This window comes from Ambystoma mexicanum, chromosome 14 (genome assembly GCF_040938575.1).
Source record: "Ambystoma mexicanum isolate Mex_15411 chromosome 14, UKY_AmexF1_1, whole genome shotgun sequence".
Taxonomy (NCBI): domain Eukaryota; kingdom Metazoa; phylum Chordata; class Amphibia; order Caudata; family Ambystomatidae; genus Ambystoma; species Ambystoma mexicanum.
The window spans coordinates 240,811,114-240,829,207 of record NC_090940.1 but is presented as its reverse complement, the minus strand read 5'-3'; the positions used below and the strand labels follow the sequence as shown (position 1 = coordinate 240,829,207).

The window sequence follows — 18,094 nt, the reverse complement described above, 5'->3', positions numbered from 1 at the left end:
TGTTAAATCTTAGGCCTAAGTACTCATATTCCTGAACTTGTTTGAGGGGGGATTTCTTAATGTGTACCACCAGTTTAGAAAATGTACTGAATTTCGGGTGGAAAATCAACACTTTGCTTTTAGCCATATTTATTTCCAGGCTGAGCTCAGAAAATGTTTGCAGGGTAGACCTGAGGCCTTTTGGTGATGTAGCTAGTATAACTGCACCATCGGCAAAAAGCAACAGTGGGTAGACCACCAAACCCAATTTATGGGGGTCCAGGCATTTCCCTCTAACATATCTTACCACCTCGTCGAGATACAACAGAAAGAGCAGAGGGGCTAGCATGCATCCTTGCCTTACCCCTGTTGATATTTCCCCACCCACGGAAGCAGTGAAAGGCATCAGAACCCAGACCCACCTGCAATAAGTCTGTGGTGATCTGCAATGGTCTTCACATTTCAACCCATGATGTCCTTCATTTGGACATTAACTTCCTGTGGCTAGGGTCCGGTTTCTAGTTAGCAGAATGTAATCCTCTGAAATAAAGAATGCCAAAGTGATGAGAACGGAAATCGATTATGGTTTGGGAAAAGTCCAGCCGATATGGCAATACGGCACCATATTGGAAAAGATCAGAATGTGTAGGCCTTGGGAAAAACCTGTGCACACATTTTTTATGCTGGTTTACTCCCCATACAAGGCCCTCAGATTGAGACCGTCAGCGTTACTCATTTCCTTCACTTGAGAAGGGTGACAGGATGGGTCCTGCCTGTCACTATTTGCACTGAAGAGTTACAGAAACCTGCAGTAGGTCTTTTAAGCCAATGTCTGGACCTTTAAAGTTCCTTAAAATTCCTATTGGAACCTCGAATCCCTTCACATCTCCCTAACTGCCTACAACTTGACTTGAGGTGTGCTGCTTGCACCGAGAGTCAAAGAAATCAGCAGGAAGGGTTCAAGAACTTCCTGAAATCGTAGAAAGAAAGTCAAAGGGAACCATGAACCAGCTTTCAGGAAGTTTCCTCATAACTCGGTAGGATAGCTGAGTGGCAATGTGCTCGCCTTGGAAGCAAGACGACACGAGCAATGCGGGTTCGACCCCTGGGTCCGGGTATTAAGCGTGTTATAAATATCATATCATATCATAACAAATCCTAGCGACTGAGGACTACAAAGTAAGCTTTGCTCATACTAAGTCTCTCCCACCATACTTTCTTTCCCGTTTAAAAGATTTTATTTTTGGCATGTTTGATGTTCTTTTTCCAGATGCGAAGCTTCAGCAAAACCTCAGTAAATTCTACCACTTGCATTTATTCCATGCTCTCTGGTTATTGGTTGCATACCAATATGTTAGCAAGAAAGCTCAGAGAGCTTGCTACAGAGATCTGTTTGTCATCTGCAGTCACAAGCTGGGCCAACTCCATTGTTCCGAAGTCGCTAATTGAGTAAAATTGACTTGGGTAGTAACCCAGAGGTGGACGGAGTGACGCACAAAGCTCAACATGAAAACGTGGCATTCTCTTCTCATAATGTGATGCTGTTCAACACACTACACTGTCCGTTTCCTTTCCACTAGACACTAGATGATGTTAGCATGATCTTAATTTTGCATAACGCAACTACGTGAGCGTGCACTGTTATATTTTATATTGAAAACAGTCAAAGTAATCGCTTTTTTAAGGAGGCTCACGGCCCCCATGAACAGCATTCTGGCCCCCCTTTAAAATGAGTATGTGCCTCCTTCTCTGTGGTGTTATGAATCAAGCTCCTCATTTGCAAAGATGTTTGGCACTCCCATTATTTTACCAGAATCATAGGGGTGTTATCATGTGGCTTTTGACTCCTTCTGATGCCATCACATGGCTTAATCTTTGACCTCGGTGGCATTACAGGAAGCAGTACTGCACAACCCTTGACACAGATGAATTCACAGCAAGATAATAAGAAATGACAAATGGTACTTAAAAACAATGTTCAAATCTCGCATAGACGCAGACACATTTCAGGTGTTCATGGAGGAAGAGCAAGCATCAGCATTGCAGGTGTAAATCCTGGTGAGCCTAATGACGACTCTGCCACCAGGTAGGGTGCACGAGCACCACAAAGGCACACATCCCTCTTGTGTGTTGGAGAATGTTGAAGTCCTCCCACCCCAACTTCACCTTGCGGATGGTCACCTGTCTTGAGATACAACATCAAAACTCATCTTACTGAGATCTCCCACACTCTCTCTGTAGCTTGTTGTGCTTCCAGTTTCCCTTCACCTTTTTACTGCCCTCGTCTCCCCATCCACCCTCATGTCTCCCATCCCTGAATAGGTGTAATGTCTAGCACAGGGGTCTGCAACCTGTGGCTCTCCAGATATTTAGGTTTATGGCTTCCATGGTCCCTCACCGATGACTATGCTGGCTAGGAATGATGGTGTTTGCAGTCCCTAATATCTGCAGAGCCAAAGATGGCTGACCCCCTGCTAACACAAACACCACTCTCCTGTGGCAGAGAGGGCAGGAGACCTCCTCCGCTCACAGCAACAGCCCCCACTACATGCGGCCTGCTGTTCGCCATGCGACCATCGAGATGTGATCATCGTGCCTTAAATCCTACACCTGCCTGCTACCTGTTGTGCTGGTGAGATCATATTGCTGCTACATCAGACCCAGTGGAAGCGGTTACCGCAGCAGATCCCATTCATTTTGACCCATTTCGCCCGCAACGTGTGCCCACCCGACCCAGTGCCTGTTTCTAAAATGGCCACGCAATGCAGCCACACAGCAAGGCTGTTGATGAGTTGCCTGGCAACTGAGCCCTATTTTCCACCAATCCCATTTGCCGGGAGGCGGAAGCCGGCCTGCAGAGAAAGGCAGAAGAAAAAGGCCCTGTTTGCCCTTCAGGAGCCACAGAAGCACCACTCTCCTGAGGCAGAGTGGACAGGAGCCCTTCTCCCTCCACAGCAACAGCCCCCACTATATGCGGCCTGCTGTTCGCCGTGCAACCATCGAGACGTGATCATTGTGCCTTAGATCCTAAACCTGCCTGCTACCGTTGTGCTGGTGAAATTGTATTCCTGCTGCATCAGGCCACATGGAAGCGCCTACCGCAGCAGATCCCATTCATTTTTACCCATTTCGCCCTCAACATGTGCCCACCCGAGCCAGCGCCTGTTTCTAAAATGGCTGGCGCAACGCGGCCCCACAGCGAGGCTGTTGAGGCGTTGCCTGGCAACTGAGCCTTATTTTCCTCCAATCTCATTAGCCAGCAGGCAGAAACCAGCCTGCAGAGAAAGGCTGAAGAAAAAGGCACTGTTTGCCCCTGTTCACCACGGAGAGCCTACAGACCCCTTTTCGTCCAGATGAGCGCATCTGGTCTACTACCACTCTCTAAGTTCCGATATTTCATCCCTAACAATGCCTGTAGCCTATTTCTACTAATGTAGAATATTCTTCTCAGCCTACTCTATCTATATCGCGGCGATAACCTCATCTGCCTAGCACCCATCACGTGGACTAACTGCTTAATGCACTGCATTTACTCTACTAATCTCCCCCGTCCAGTGCACCAGCCATCCTGCCACCTTGTTCCGAGGCAAGTAGCGCGTGAGCCCTCCAGTCCCAGCACCACATCCCACTTCAAGGTACATTAACACTGGGCTGCCGCATACCCTATAAACACTTGTTTGACGTAACCTTAAACCTACTGTGCTCCAAAACTTTACGCTTTTGTATTCACCAATTGTACTACTCAGCCCATTACGACCCACAGCACATTGGGATATCAACGGATCAAGAGTGTAATATCTAGATTACTGCTAGTGAATGCTCATGAGCATCAAACTAAGCCCTCTGTGATACTGTGATATTGTGTGTGCCTCACCTAATGCATAGCCTGCTGTTGACGATTACCCCTGAACTACCATACCAAGCCCATAGCAATATGTGTTATTGTGATATTGTGTGTGCCTCATCTAATGCTTAGCCTGTTGTACGTGAATACCCCTGAGTACCTCATCTATACCATTGTGATACTGCTGGCCCTACACTTAATGCCTAGCCTGTGCCTGATACTTTGATATTGTGTGTGTTAATGCTTAGCCCACTGCGACTCATAGTAGCCTGAGGTGTGAACTACGGGAAGCCTAATGCAACCCACACGCATCTTGTTCTTGTGACATTCATTTACTCGCCTTGTTGTTTTTAACAATGTATGCCACTGCTTTCACATTCAGTATTATACTACTGATCAGCCTTTATGCCACTCTCCTTCCAGGTGATATAACCTACCAAGCCAAGTCCCAACCATCTCATGCCAAGAACCCAACCCTATCCCACAGAAATCCTGTCACTATATCTACTCAGGCAAACACTGTAAACTGGTTTAAGCCCACTATGTTTCTGCCACCATTGATCAACCCGGACCGGATCAAGCCCACTCTCTTCCTGCCATGCTCAAAACCTCTAACCTTCAGAGGCACCACACCTCCACCTGCTCCCACCATTACCAACATCCCTACCGTCCTTTTTATTAACTCACCATGCAATATGCCCAATATATCATATTACACCCAAACACCTCTGAAAACCTCACCCAGACTAATATCCAACTTCTGATGCCCCACAGTAATCAGGAACGCCAGACTGAGCGCCAAATTAGGCAAATCATAAACTGTACCATCTAGCCTACCATCCACCACTAACCAACTTCAAGGGACAAAAAAACCCTCCCTAAAATCTACAATCACCCCTCCGAACCCAGACAGATTACAGCTGCACCAGATACTACTGACAGATACTACTAACAGTGGTTCACTGATTAATGCTAGATGACTGGTGGCACATGCAGTTGAAATTGCTGACCTAATTATTTATAATTATTGATTAAAAAAAAAACTGGTTTTCCTAGCAATAACTGAGACCTGGCTACATGCAGCTGCAGGCCCCTCCCTCCTTATTGTCACTCCGGACAATTACACAGTCCTAAAATCCGACAGAGGATCATCCAGAGGCAGCAGCATTCACTTTATCACCAAATCTACCATGGGTCTCAGAACGGTCTTACAGTCCTTGAGCAAGTCTTGTGAATCAATGTCAGTTAAATTTCCCCTCACTAACACGTGCACCATAACAATGAATTTGATTTACAGACCCCTTGGACCTATTGGCTCCTTCAAGGAAGAGATCATCACCATCATCGCCTCTAATACCAAACTGTCATCACAAATTCTAATATTAGGGGACTTCAATCTGAGCCTCAATGACCACTATGATCAACCTGCCATGACGTTGGCAAATTCCTTGGCTGAGCTAGGCCTCACACAAAGAGCTCTCCACCCCACTCATGAAAAAGGAAGAACCCTAGACTGGGTAGCTGACCTTAACTGTGAAACATCGATAACCTCTAACGAACCATACCCTTCGACTCACCACTCCCTACTTACCTTCACCATCCAAGACTGTAAACGGCTGAATAAACTAAACCTTATTGCACCACCCATCCTGAGTAGAAATAAAAAGAACATCACAGTGGACAATCTGAAGCCTTTTCTCCAACCTCTTCTCAATCCTCTACCTGCCTCCGCTGATACACCAGAATTAGTGGAGCTCTACAACAAGACTATTACCCTAGCACTAGACAAAATCACACCCTTCAAATCGCGCAAAGGTAAACCTAAAGCACACTTGAATACCTGGTTCACAGCCAAACTTAAAGCCCTATGCTGTACAAAAAGGAAATTGGAAACTACCTGGAAAAACAACCCTACCCCAGCCAACAAAGACAAACTACTCAAAACCTAGGCTAACTACAAAACTGAAATTCTCGTAGTCAAACGAGACACTTACAATGATAGAATTGACAAAGCCAGTTCAAGTACCAGAGAACTCTTTACCATATTAAGAGAATTGGAATCACCTACCCCTCCAACAGATAACTGCATCAAGGACAGAACTTGGTGTACTAAGATCCGAGAGCACTAGCTAATAAAATTCCCTTACTCCAAAACAAAATAGCTGTCAAAAAAAGCAACCTCCTAACTCAAGTAAACATATTTAAATCCTATTCTAGCCGTCCTAAACCGCTGCAACATTTTAAATTCACCCAAGTGTCCACCCCAGAAGTGGAAAACATTATAGCCTCACTTGAACCCTCCAATTACCAAGGAGATTCATGCCCAACATTTACATTTAAGAAGCAGCTAGTGAATTAGCCCCCTTTATCACCACGCTTTTCAACTCTTCCTTCCCAACTTGTACTGTCCCTACCATTCTGAAAAATGCATGGGTACTACCGCTTTTAAAGAAACCATCCTTGGACCCAAGTATCGCCACTAATTTTAGGCCTATCACAACTGTCCCCTTCCTGTTAAAGATTATCGACAAAGCAGCCTATAGCCAAATACGATCATACTTAGAGACCAATAACCTACTAGGACTCCGACAGTCGGGCTTCAGACCCCAGCATGGCCCAGAAACAGCCCTGATTGACCCGAAGTCTCAGATTGAAGACCTGAAAGGCAATGGAAAATCTGCCCTCTTGCTTCTGCTGGATCTGTCAGCCGCCTTCGACTTGGTCGATGACAAGGTGCTTTGCAAACACCTATCATCAGCGGCCCATTTCTCAGAAGAATCAACGGCATGGATCCAATCTTTTTTAAACAACAGATCGATGAGAGTTTTCTCACCATCAGCTGCAGCTTGTAAGGATATTTGGCATGTTACAGCACAAGTAGCATTACAGCACTACTGCACAAGTAGCATTACAGCACTACTGCACAAGTAGCATTTTTTTTTTTTGCAGCACCACCACAAGGGTGCGGTGCATTGCTATATGGGTTAGCAGATTAACAAGGAAAGACAGGCTATTCAGTCAAAAAACGATTTTAACATATAAGATGCAAAGCTATTTTTACAGTTAAAAGCACACGTGTTCATTTAAAAATGCACACTATTTTTCACCTGAAATGCCTATATTGCTAGAGACACATTTGAAAATTAACAGTTAACATATTAACCATTAACCTGACTAATAAAACCTTATTTTATTATAACTCACTAATAAAATGTGTTCTCTACTGCAGAATTAGGCATATTTTGAAAACCAGTTAAATGAGTGTGCAGATTTTTCCTCTCTTCTCTGCCTGATTATCCGTGTTGTTGTGCACAGTAACTGCAGGAGGAAGGAAGTCAGATTTGCAACAATTGCAAATGTATAAGCGAAGCTATTGTTTAAAAGTAGGAGGATGAGAGATGATGGATTTCATTGGAACACGTCATAAAGAGGGCTGAGAGGAAAGTTTTAGTGGGCAGTAGCAAGGAAAAAGACAGGCAGACATCTTTCTGCACTACTGGGGAGAAGACCTGGCTGTGGGGGTGTCCTGCTGCAATCGAGACTGGGGAAAGCTGAAAGAATTACCTTTCCACTGGCAGAGGCAGTCCTATCTGAAAAAGCTGAGAATTCCAGGCAATGACTCCGGCTTGAGAAGGCAAGCGTTCCTTTTTGTTGGAGTTAAGCCAAGAGAGCCACATTCACAGAGAGACGACTCTGAATAGATAAGGTAATTACCTAACTGGGGGAGCTGTGTGTGTGCACGAAAGTATGCAGTCAGTGTAGAAAAATGAAAGTCCCGTGCGTGTCTTAATCAAGTGCTAATGTTGCAATTTAAGTTCTGTTCTCCGCCACTATAATTGCAGTGTGTCATTGAAAATGCTTTGATTGTTCCCTTTTATTGCTGTAAAAAATGAGATCATGTCTAAATGCAAATTTTATAATACAGAAAATATTTGAAAACAGACGGGTGGTTTATTTTCTATTTACCATTACAATGCCAATGATGTGGGGAGATTTTTAAACAGTGCAATGGTCATTTTAAGACAGATGTGTGTATGTCAGAATCAGTATGAATAATTGTGAGTGACTGTAGTATAACTTGTTGGAGGTACATGAGCCAACGGGAAGAGAGACTCTCTGAACATAGCTCCCTACCGTATATAAGGTAGTGGAAATTACCACAAGACTACCACATATAGCTCTCTGTCGTAAATAAGTCAGTGAGTTTGCCCATGGTGGCGCACCAACACTATCCCTAGAAATTGTGGTTTCCCTAGAATGCAGGTCTGAGGTCTCTCTAGTGATCACACGAAAAATCTAAGCGAAGATAAGGGATTCTGGACATTGGGGCCACAAATAAAACAAGGGAATTATGCTCACCAAAATACCACCAACCACGTATACCAAATATGCAGGTCTGGGTGCTGAAATAATGCATGTCCATTGTATTATTGTTGCACATGGCCAAATCTGAATACAAAGAGTGATTATTGCTAAGTTATTTCTCGGCGGTAATAAAATACCGTCAGGCCCCAAATCTCCACAAAATACCCTACATATTTATGGTGCGTTGCAGGCCGGGAAAGTGATCATAGAGTACCTACTGGGCGTGGCAAGCGTGTCTCACACTGCCATTTGCACATTAAAGGGAACCCATTTTATAATAGCAGTGTGCCACTAAAAACGAATTTCAGAATGTCACAAAGGGAAACCACATTCTCAGATCTAGTGCAATATTTAGAGGCAAAGTTATTTGCACATGGGAATTGGTCTTCGAACAGTACCTTAGAATGGAGTAACCGCATTCAGGGTGAGGTGCAGAAAGAAAAACTAGACAATATTTTTGCAGAAGGCAGCATAATTCAGGTCTGCCTTACAAGATTATTGAATGCAGCCGATAAAAGTGCAGAGAAAGACTGTTTAATACGGCTATGCGGCAAAATATGGTTTATTTTAAACAAGTCCCTGCGAATGCAAGAGAATGATACTCAGCTAATTAACAGGTTAAAGACTGAATTAGATGGGGCAAGTAAAAATCAGGAAATGTTGAGAGCAGAATTGGATGTATGCCAAAAAGACATGCAATTAAAATGCAGAGACTTTGATACTCAGTTATCCAAAAGCAAGAAACAATTTGAAGATAGTGAGCAAGAATTGACACACTTAAAAGCCTTAGTGGATCACATTAGGCAGGATAAAGATGAGGTTGTTTCAGAAATGCAGATTTTACAAAAAGAACATTGCGAAAAAGAAGGTGATCTCCAGAGTGTAGAACAAGAAATGATTAAAATGATCCAAGAAAGAGACAAGAGAAGTAAAGAGTTCAATGAATGCCAAATGCAAATGTGCGATATGCAGGAGGCAATTAATAAAATGAGTGATGAAAATAATTATTTGCATGATGAAGCCAACAGACTCCTTAAAAAGTGTAAGGACTTAGAACAGCAAATGTGCATTCCCAGGTCCCAGGAGAGGCGGCAGGGTACCACATTCAATGGAGTGGAGGTGAATTCTAGCTCTGCCCAAAGAGCTAGTGCCCCAGTGACTGGGCCGGTGACTGAACTTGGTTGCAGCGCCCTTGGGGGATTTGATACTCCCATTGGGGGCAGCCACCAATCTCATACACCTGAAAACAGGATTGAATCACAAAATAGTGCAATTCCATGCATTGCAACAAGTAGCCCCATAAAAATAATGAAATCCATTAAAGCCCTGATCAAACCATTTAAAAAGGGAGGTGAATGCTGCATTGAGGATCACTTAGAAGCGGTGCATGACATTTTTAAAGCGCTCCAGATACCTAAGGAACAGTACAGACAATATTTTCATTTAACTTTAGATGCCCCGACGGCCAGCATCATAAGGGGATTAAATGAACAGCAGAATATGACATGGCTGGAGTTTGAAAAAGAAATTAGGCGCCATTTTTCTCCTTTTCAGTCATTGCAGGAGGCAAAGAAAGTTGCGTACACTATTACTGCTGGACCTAATACATCACCTCGCCAATTTTTACAAGACTTAAAAAGAGCATTCTCTCGCTTTGATGTATCTTTTGACTCAAATTCCAATGAGTTTAAAACCGCATACTTCTATGGGCTACAGAAAGACATCATATCCCAATTGGTCCGTGAATTTGACCGTGACAAGTCCCTTGAATGGATTGTACATCAAAGCACCAAGCTATATGAGGTACTCTATTGTCAGGGTAGAGAAAGTGATAAAATGAAAGATACTAGGCCTAAATCTAAAGAACCCTCAGCCACAGTAATGGAAATCAGGTCAGCCAAAATGTCCCTTGAGTCTGCTCAAAGCCAAGGTAAAAATAATGTGACACCTGAACAAAGGGGTAATCAACAAAGATCGCCATTTACTGTACCAATGTTCCAATCACATGATCCTAGTAATAGAGAGAGCTACATCAGCCCTAGATATTTAGGAGATAGACCCCGGGTAAGATACCGGTCTGATATGGCAGGTACGAACAATAACCAGAGACAAAATCAAGATCAAAGAAATGATGGTCCCTACCAGTCATTGGGGACACAGAGCAGATTTGATCCCAGCACCATGATATATGGTAATCAGGATAGGCCCCGATATGTGGATCGATTTACTGATAATGGAAATCAATATAGGGGCCAGTACCCACAATCTGAGAGACAGGACATGAAGCAAAACGTGAACTACAGTCCACGCCAGTACAATGATTCCCCACCAGGGGACTATAATCAAAGGATGGGTGCAACCCGCTCCCCTCCACAAATGAATCAAGAGTTCAGAAACCATCCCAACCGGTATCAATCACCTGAGAGGTATCAGAATAGATCCAATCAGGGGGAAAACAACCAATATCGACCTAGGCCACAGAAAGAGGATCCTAGAGAGGTGGAAAGGTTCCAATGCCTTGAGGCCCAAGTGAAAATGTTAGCTGAGCAAATAGGAAAGCTCTATACAGCGCAAAAACAACCTTCCAAAGAGGGGGCTGATGGCCATAGCAATGACCGGGGGGCTTCCGAAAAGTGACTAAGTACTCATGATAACTGCAGTGCCAAAATGACAGATTGCTCTGATATAATTTTGCATAACGACTCTGAGATGTCTAATGGATTAAAAATGAAAGTACCAGTAAATGAAATTGTGACAGAAAGTGCAAATACTTCTAAAAAAGAGGTATGGTTTAACTTAGAGCTAAATAAAACAGTAAAGATTTGCACAAATGAAAAAGAAACATTAGGAATTCCAAAAGAACAAAGGGACAGATTTAAGAAAAATGACTCATGCATGGGGAATACCAGTGAACAGGGAGTAAGTGGGGATGCCATAGCTCCTTCCCTGGGCAAGCAAAACAATTACCAAACACAGACAGAAAAAGGAAATACTCACAAGGAGGGTACAAGTCAATCACCTGAAAAATTCTTTGAGCCACATATTTTTGAAGAGGCTGAAAGGGCTGGTATTACACTAAATGATCACAAATGCACAGAATTAAAAAATGACAAATTGCTGAATGATGTTGTGACACATGTTCAGTTGGAAGGTTGTAATGTGGTCTCTGATGTTACCCAGATGGATGGGCGAACGGTGGCCACACTCCAAAAAACCTCTGAACATGGAGAAATGAATAAAATATCTCGCACAGAAATGGGTAAAAAGGAGGGAAAAATGTCTTTTCATTTACCAATGTGCTTAGCCAAAAGTGAAAAAGACCTGAGAAAGGTGAGCCCTGAAATCAGTAAGAATTCACATTTCTTATGTGTATTAGAGGAAGTTGAGGACAGATATTATGCACCCATCACTGTAGAAGAAAAATGCCACACCTTTGCTATGATTGACACTGGCGCACAGGCCACAATTATGTCCAAGGAGCTGGTAAAGAGTATCAATGAAGGGAGGCCTCCACAGAGTCAGATCACAGTGAAGGCAAATCAAGGCCCAGTGCATAACTTTAATGGGGAGGAGGTGCCCATCATAGGTGTAACTGAGGTTGACATAAAAATAGGAAAGCACAGAATGAAACAAGAGGTATTGATCACATCTATTTGTGAAATTCCATTTCTGATGGGGACAGATTGCCTGAAAAGATTGTCTCCTCTCATAGATGGGGTGAATGGAGTGCTGTGGTCCTTAACCAAAAAACCATTGAGGCCTAAGAAACTAAAATCACAAAACAGCAATATAAAAGAATGTCACACCGTTGCCAAAACAAATGATGCTGTGGAGGTATATCTCCAGAATAGCTGCATACCTAGTGTCACTGTTATATTAAGGTGTCAAGACAAAGATCAGAGCGACAATGAAAAACTACCTGTACAAATATACTTGGACCCAAGGAAAGATTGGCAGACTGCCATAGACGAACACACATTACGTTTCTATTTAAAAGAGAATACATGCAAACAGAATATTGTTCCTAAAACAGATTCAGAAAAACACATTACCACTCTGGCAGAGATACACATGGAAGATGAGCAACCATGGGTTCACGCTGGTATAAATGATTATCTTAAAACAATAAAAGCCACTTTAGCGCTTGAACATGAAAGGAGTTTCATTAATGAGAAATTGTTGCAAAAAATTATGGAGAGGGAAGAAATCCCGAAATTTAGGATTAAAAACCAATATGTTTCTGGGTTGGACAGTCCAGACTTTGAAAACCGAATTACAGGCAGATGCATGCTTAAAATTAGCATTGGGCAGAAAGCAATTTACCATAATGTATGGATAGTGAGTGGAGCACAAAATGAATTTTACATGGGCAATGACATCATGCACAGAATGTGTATGGTGTTAGATTTCCTTAATCAAAAAATATGGTCACGCCTAGGTGGGCCGGCGCCTGAATTTGGAGACAAAAGAAGGGCTTATCATTGTGCACAACTAGTTCCTTATGCAGTCGAATTACAGATGAGGAAAAATACTATTGTTCCTGCATTTACAAAACAGTTTGCAATAACACTGAAATGCAAAAATGGACAGCAGATGAAAGGCTCTGATGCATTTGTATGCCTGAATGAATCCATAAAACAGCAAGGCCTGGATTATGAATACATTCCATTGGTAGACATTGGTGAGGGATCTGTAAAAATCATGGTAAATAATAAAGGTTGTCAGGACGTTCATTTAGAGGAAAACTCCCCAGTAGGAATGGCCATACAAAAATCACATTATACGGCAGATTTAAATAACATGGTGATTGGGAATATTCCTGAAAAATATGTAGATGCCAAGGGCGAGTTGCCAGAACACCTGGACTCTCAGCCCAAAGGAATATTTAAAATTCATTCTGTGTATCCTTATGATTCAAATGAGACAGTGTGCTGCCATCAAGAGGATTGCATAATATTTAATTTAAATGAAAATGAAACAGGAAATCAGCCCATTGAAGTGGAAGCTGATATGCCAAAATATTTGAAAGTGGCAGCCCTACAAAAAGACACAGCCACACAGTTAGAGGAAAGCGCTGAGATTCCTTTACCAGAAGAGTTTCCAGAATTTTCCAGAATGGTAGAAGAGCAGATCTCCTTAGCGGATGCATGTAACAGCGATGAGGATCGACGCAATCTGAGGGAAATATTTATGGAGTTTAAGGATGTATTTGCAAAAGATGCTTATGATTGTGGTTTAACTGATTTACATGTGGCCACACTACCAGAAGGTTGTAGCAGAAATCCAGTGTTTGTACGCCAGTATAGACTACCGCTGGCATGTTTAGAATCATTGGCAGAGATTATTAAAAATTTGGAATCACGGGGAATAATTAGGCCCATTCATAGCACATCCAATACGCCTATTTTAGGTGTGTTAAAGCCAAATGGTCAATGGCGGCTATGTGCAGACTTAAGAGAGTTAAATAAAAGAGTACCAGTATCTAGATGGCCACTACCATTCATTGATCAGGGCCTAGCTCAGATACATGGTTCAAATGTATTTACCACGTTAGATCTCACATCTGGATATTGGTGTGTGCCATTGGCAGAGGAGATACAACACCTATTTTCCTTTACATTTGACAGGACTCAATATGCCTGGCTTAGAGCTCCGTTCGGGTACATCAATAGTGGGAGTGAATTTGGCATATTTTTGAGAAAGGCCATGCCAGATGCAGCGGAAAGAGGGACAATAGTTTATGTGGATGATGTCTTGATAAAAAATGAAAACCTTAAAAGCCATTTTGATGAAATAAGACATGTGCTTGGCCAATTGCAGAAAGCAGGCGCCAAAGTATCTTTGCAAAAAGCACAATGGTGCAAGAAAAAAGTGAACTTTCTAGGGCATGAAGTGACTGAACATGGGCTAAATCCACAAAGGAAGAAAATAGAGGCCATACAAAGATTAAAAGATCCTAAAAATGTGAAAGGAGTAAAAAGTTTATTAGGGATGACAGGCTATAACAGAAAGTTTATTGAGAATTATGCAGAAATCACTCAACCATTGACTAAACTGCTTAAACTAAATACTCCCTGGAAATGGGAAAGAGAGCAGTCTGATGCAGTGGCTAGATTGAAGGAATGTCTTGTAAAGGCACCATGTTTAGCATACCCCATAAAGGACAGGGATTTCTTTATAGAAATAGGCTTTTCTGAACATTGTATGTCAGCAGTGTTATCACAAAAACACGATTTGAATCACAAAACCATTGCATATGCAAGTAAGGCATTTTCCCAAGTTGAAATGAAATTTAATGAATGCGAAAAGGCCCTATTAACCACTGTGTGGGCGCTACAACATTTTCGCCCCATTGTTCAGGGAGAAAAGGTGATTATTGAAACAAATCATCAACCTTTGCAATTTTTAGAGAGTAAAAGAATTAGATCAGGCAATCTAGCGCAATCCAGAATCACTTCATGGACGCTGGCATTACAAGGTTTTCCCGTAGAAGTAAGATATGGACAAAATAAAAAGAGCCCAATTGCTCAAGGGTTAGCTGACTTACATGACTGTGCAGCTGAACAAATACCAAATGAAATGGAAGTGGAAGCTAGTTTGCAGGAATTTGAACAATCACCACACAAAGCTTTTGATGAAAAAACATGCAAGGATTTGCCAACTGTATATGTGGATGGTTGTGCTTTTCACATTGAAAATGACAGTAATAAACAATTAGTGGCAGGAATAGGAAATGTCTGGTTGAAATGTGAAGGCGTTCCTAGTATAGGGATGAGGATTGGAGATAGGAGCAGTCAGGTGGCGGAATTGGCAGCCATCTATAAAGCAATTGCTACTGCAGTTGATAAAAAGTTCAGTGAAATTGTCCTGGTGACTGATTCTGACTATGCACGGAATAGCTTTGTGGAGTATTTGCCTGGTTGGAAAGCAAGAGGCATGGTTACATACAACAAAAAGCCACTTAAACATGGAAAAATGATACAAGCCATAGACAAATTGGTGTCAGAAAATAATTTAACAATATACTGGAGAAAAATTCGTGGGCATTTAAAAACACCAGGAGAGGATAAGGAGGGAAATGATAAGGCAGACCATCTGGCTAAGATTGGGGCTGTGATGGGAGAATTGCTACCTATTGATTATTTAATGGGTGAAATACAAATTGATGCAGTCACACGTTCTAAAGCACCAAAGGAGGTAGATCAACCGGTGGTGCAGTGGAGTCATGACACGCCAGACCAAGATTTGATTGAGGCACAAAAGAATGATCAAATTTTGGGAATCTATTATAATCATTTGATGGATCCTGAACAAAATCCTTTAACAGAAAATGATTGTATGGGAAAAGAAGAGTTGAGGGTGTTATTAAAGAACAAAACACGAATTAGATTACAGGATGGACTCATGATTAGAGAGTCCATAACAGGGCAAATACAGTGGGTAGTACCCCTTTCATTCAGAGGACTAATGCTACACCATGCACACGATGCCATAACTGCAGGCCATAGAGGTTCACAAAAGACATTAGAAATACTAAAAGATTATGCTTACTGGCCACATATGTCCCAAGATGTAGAATTATATACTAGAGGATGTCTAGTATGCGCCCAATTTAAACCTGCTTCACCAATGCATAGAGCACCATTGATGAAAAGAGGCCTAACTCTCCCATGGTCAGATTTGCAAATAGACTATGTAGGTCCTTTAAAAAGGTCGAGCAGGGGACACCGCTATATTTTGAGTGTGGTATGTTTGATGTCAAAATGGATTGAGTGCATTCCCGCACCAGATTGTAGTGCGCAAACAGCAGCCACATTGCTGGTGAACCATGTGTTCTCAAGGTTTGGGTTGCCACAAAGAATTGAGTCAGACAGAGGAAGTCATTTCACAAGTACTCTAATGAGTAAGGTATGGCAAATACTAGGTGTGAAAAGGAAACTACATATCGCATATCGGGCGGCGTCTTCAGGTACAGTTGAAAGAAGCAATAGGTCTGTTGTGGACATTTTAAAGAAATTTGTGGCAGAAGCAGGTTCCAGCTGGGATTTGCGTTTACCATTGGTTTTGATGGCAATCAGGTCGACTCCTGCCAAAGCAACAGGTGTTAGCCCCCATGAGGTCTTAACAGGTAGGAAAATGGTGTTACCACAACACCTACTATACAGAACACATGAGCAAACTCTAGTGAGTGCATCCACAGTTCATGAATATATTGATGAACTGAGGAGGCATTTGCAACATGCATTTGCTTTTGTGCAGAGAAATCTGGAAAGAGCTGCTGACAGTGCTAAGTCATATTATGACAAAAAGACATCAGTAAAGGAATACAATGTAGGGGATCAGGTGTACAAGTTTCATTTTGGAAAAAGTAAACAGAAAAATTCTAAATTTCTGGCAGCCTGGCAGGGGCCATTTCGAATTATAGATAAAGTCTCTCCTGTAGTGTATAAAATTTTGAAAAATGAAGGTGAAACAGCAATAGAGCAGTTTGTCCATGTAAATCAAATCAAACCATGCCATCCCAGACATGAGATCAGGCAGCTTGAGCATGTGGAAACGGATAGAGTCCCTTGAGAAAATAAATGGGTGTAATCAGGAGGCAGTGACAAAGAAGTTAAAAAAAAGTTGATTGTTATGATGGCACATAAACACTGTAATATATGTAAAAATATATAATATAAATAAATAAATAAATAAATAAATGCACATATAACGGAAGCTCGTGGTTGGTGTGCAGAGAGAAAGTGTATTAAATATTGAATGCTGTTTTATATGTGTTTGTTTTCTTTTAACTTGTGTTTAATTTCAGAAAAAAGAAAAAAAAAAAACGAAGTATTTTTACCAAGCATGTTTTATTTTTGGCAAAAGGATGAAGTTAGTATTGTGCTATGTACTTAATCTGTTTATTTTCTATTTTGATTTAGACAATTAACATTATTTGATCGGAGGTTCCGGGATCAGAGGCCACGGGAGACGATGGAGTCCTGGAGTCCCCTGGATGAAGACCAAAAGATGCCTGCCTCCAGGTGGAGGTGAAGACAAAATAACCGGAATGCCAAAAGAGATGACTACTGTGGATTCAAGATTGCCAAGATGAAAAAGTACTCGAATGAACCGAATAACATCGCTGGCCGGGACATACCAAAAGAGACAAAGCAAAAGTTCCGGCATATGAAGTTCCACGTATTTATTATTTTAATTATTTATTTTAACTTGTTATATTACTTATTTGTTTTAGTTAGTTGTTTTATTTCATTGTTTTTAATTGACTTGGAAAATTTAAACTTAAAGTAATGCCACTTCCACTGAGAAGGCAAATGTGGAACATTTTATGAACTGATGGACTCAGATGAAATGTTAATTGCAAATTTTCATTGATGCACATGAATATTCATTTTGTTGGATTGCTATATTGTAAAAAAAAAAAAAAATAGAACAAGTTGTTTTTAGGAATTGGCTTGGATTATAGCCAAGTTCTAAAAACAAAAGGAGGGTATATGTAAGGATATTTGGCATGTTACAGCACAAGTAGCATTACAGCACTACTGCACAAGTAGCATTACAGCACTACTGCACAAGTAGCATTTTTTTTTTTTTGCAGCACCACCACAAGGGTGCGGTGCATTGCTATATGGGTTAGCAGATTAACAAGGAAAGACAGGCTATTCAGTCAAAAAACGATTTTAACATATAAGATGCAAAGCTATTTTTACAGTTAAAAGCACACGTGTTCATTTAAAAATGCACACTATTTTTCACCTGAAATGCCTATATTGCTAGAGACACATTTGAAAATTAACAGTTAACATATTAACCATTAACCTGACTAATAAAACCTTATTTTATTATAACTCACTAATAAAATGTGTTCTCTACTGCAGAATTAGGCATATTTTGAAAACCAGT

General features: G+C 41.6%; 1 long non-coding RNA gene across 1 annotated transcript; it reads left to right on the top strand.

Annotated features, from left to right (window-relative positions):
• Positions 1-6,718: 6,718 nt before the first annotated feature.
• LOC138526730 (uncharacterized) lies at positions 6,719-17,319 on the top strand. Its single transcript, XR_011283725.1, has 2 exons — positions 6,719-7,529; positions 17,113-17,319. It is a non-coding gene; the product is annotated as an uncharacterized lncRNA (long non-coding RNA).
• The last annotated feature ends 775 nt before the right edge of the window (positions 17,320-18,094 follow it).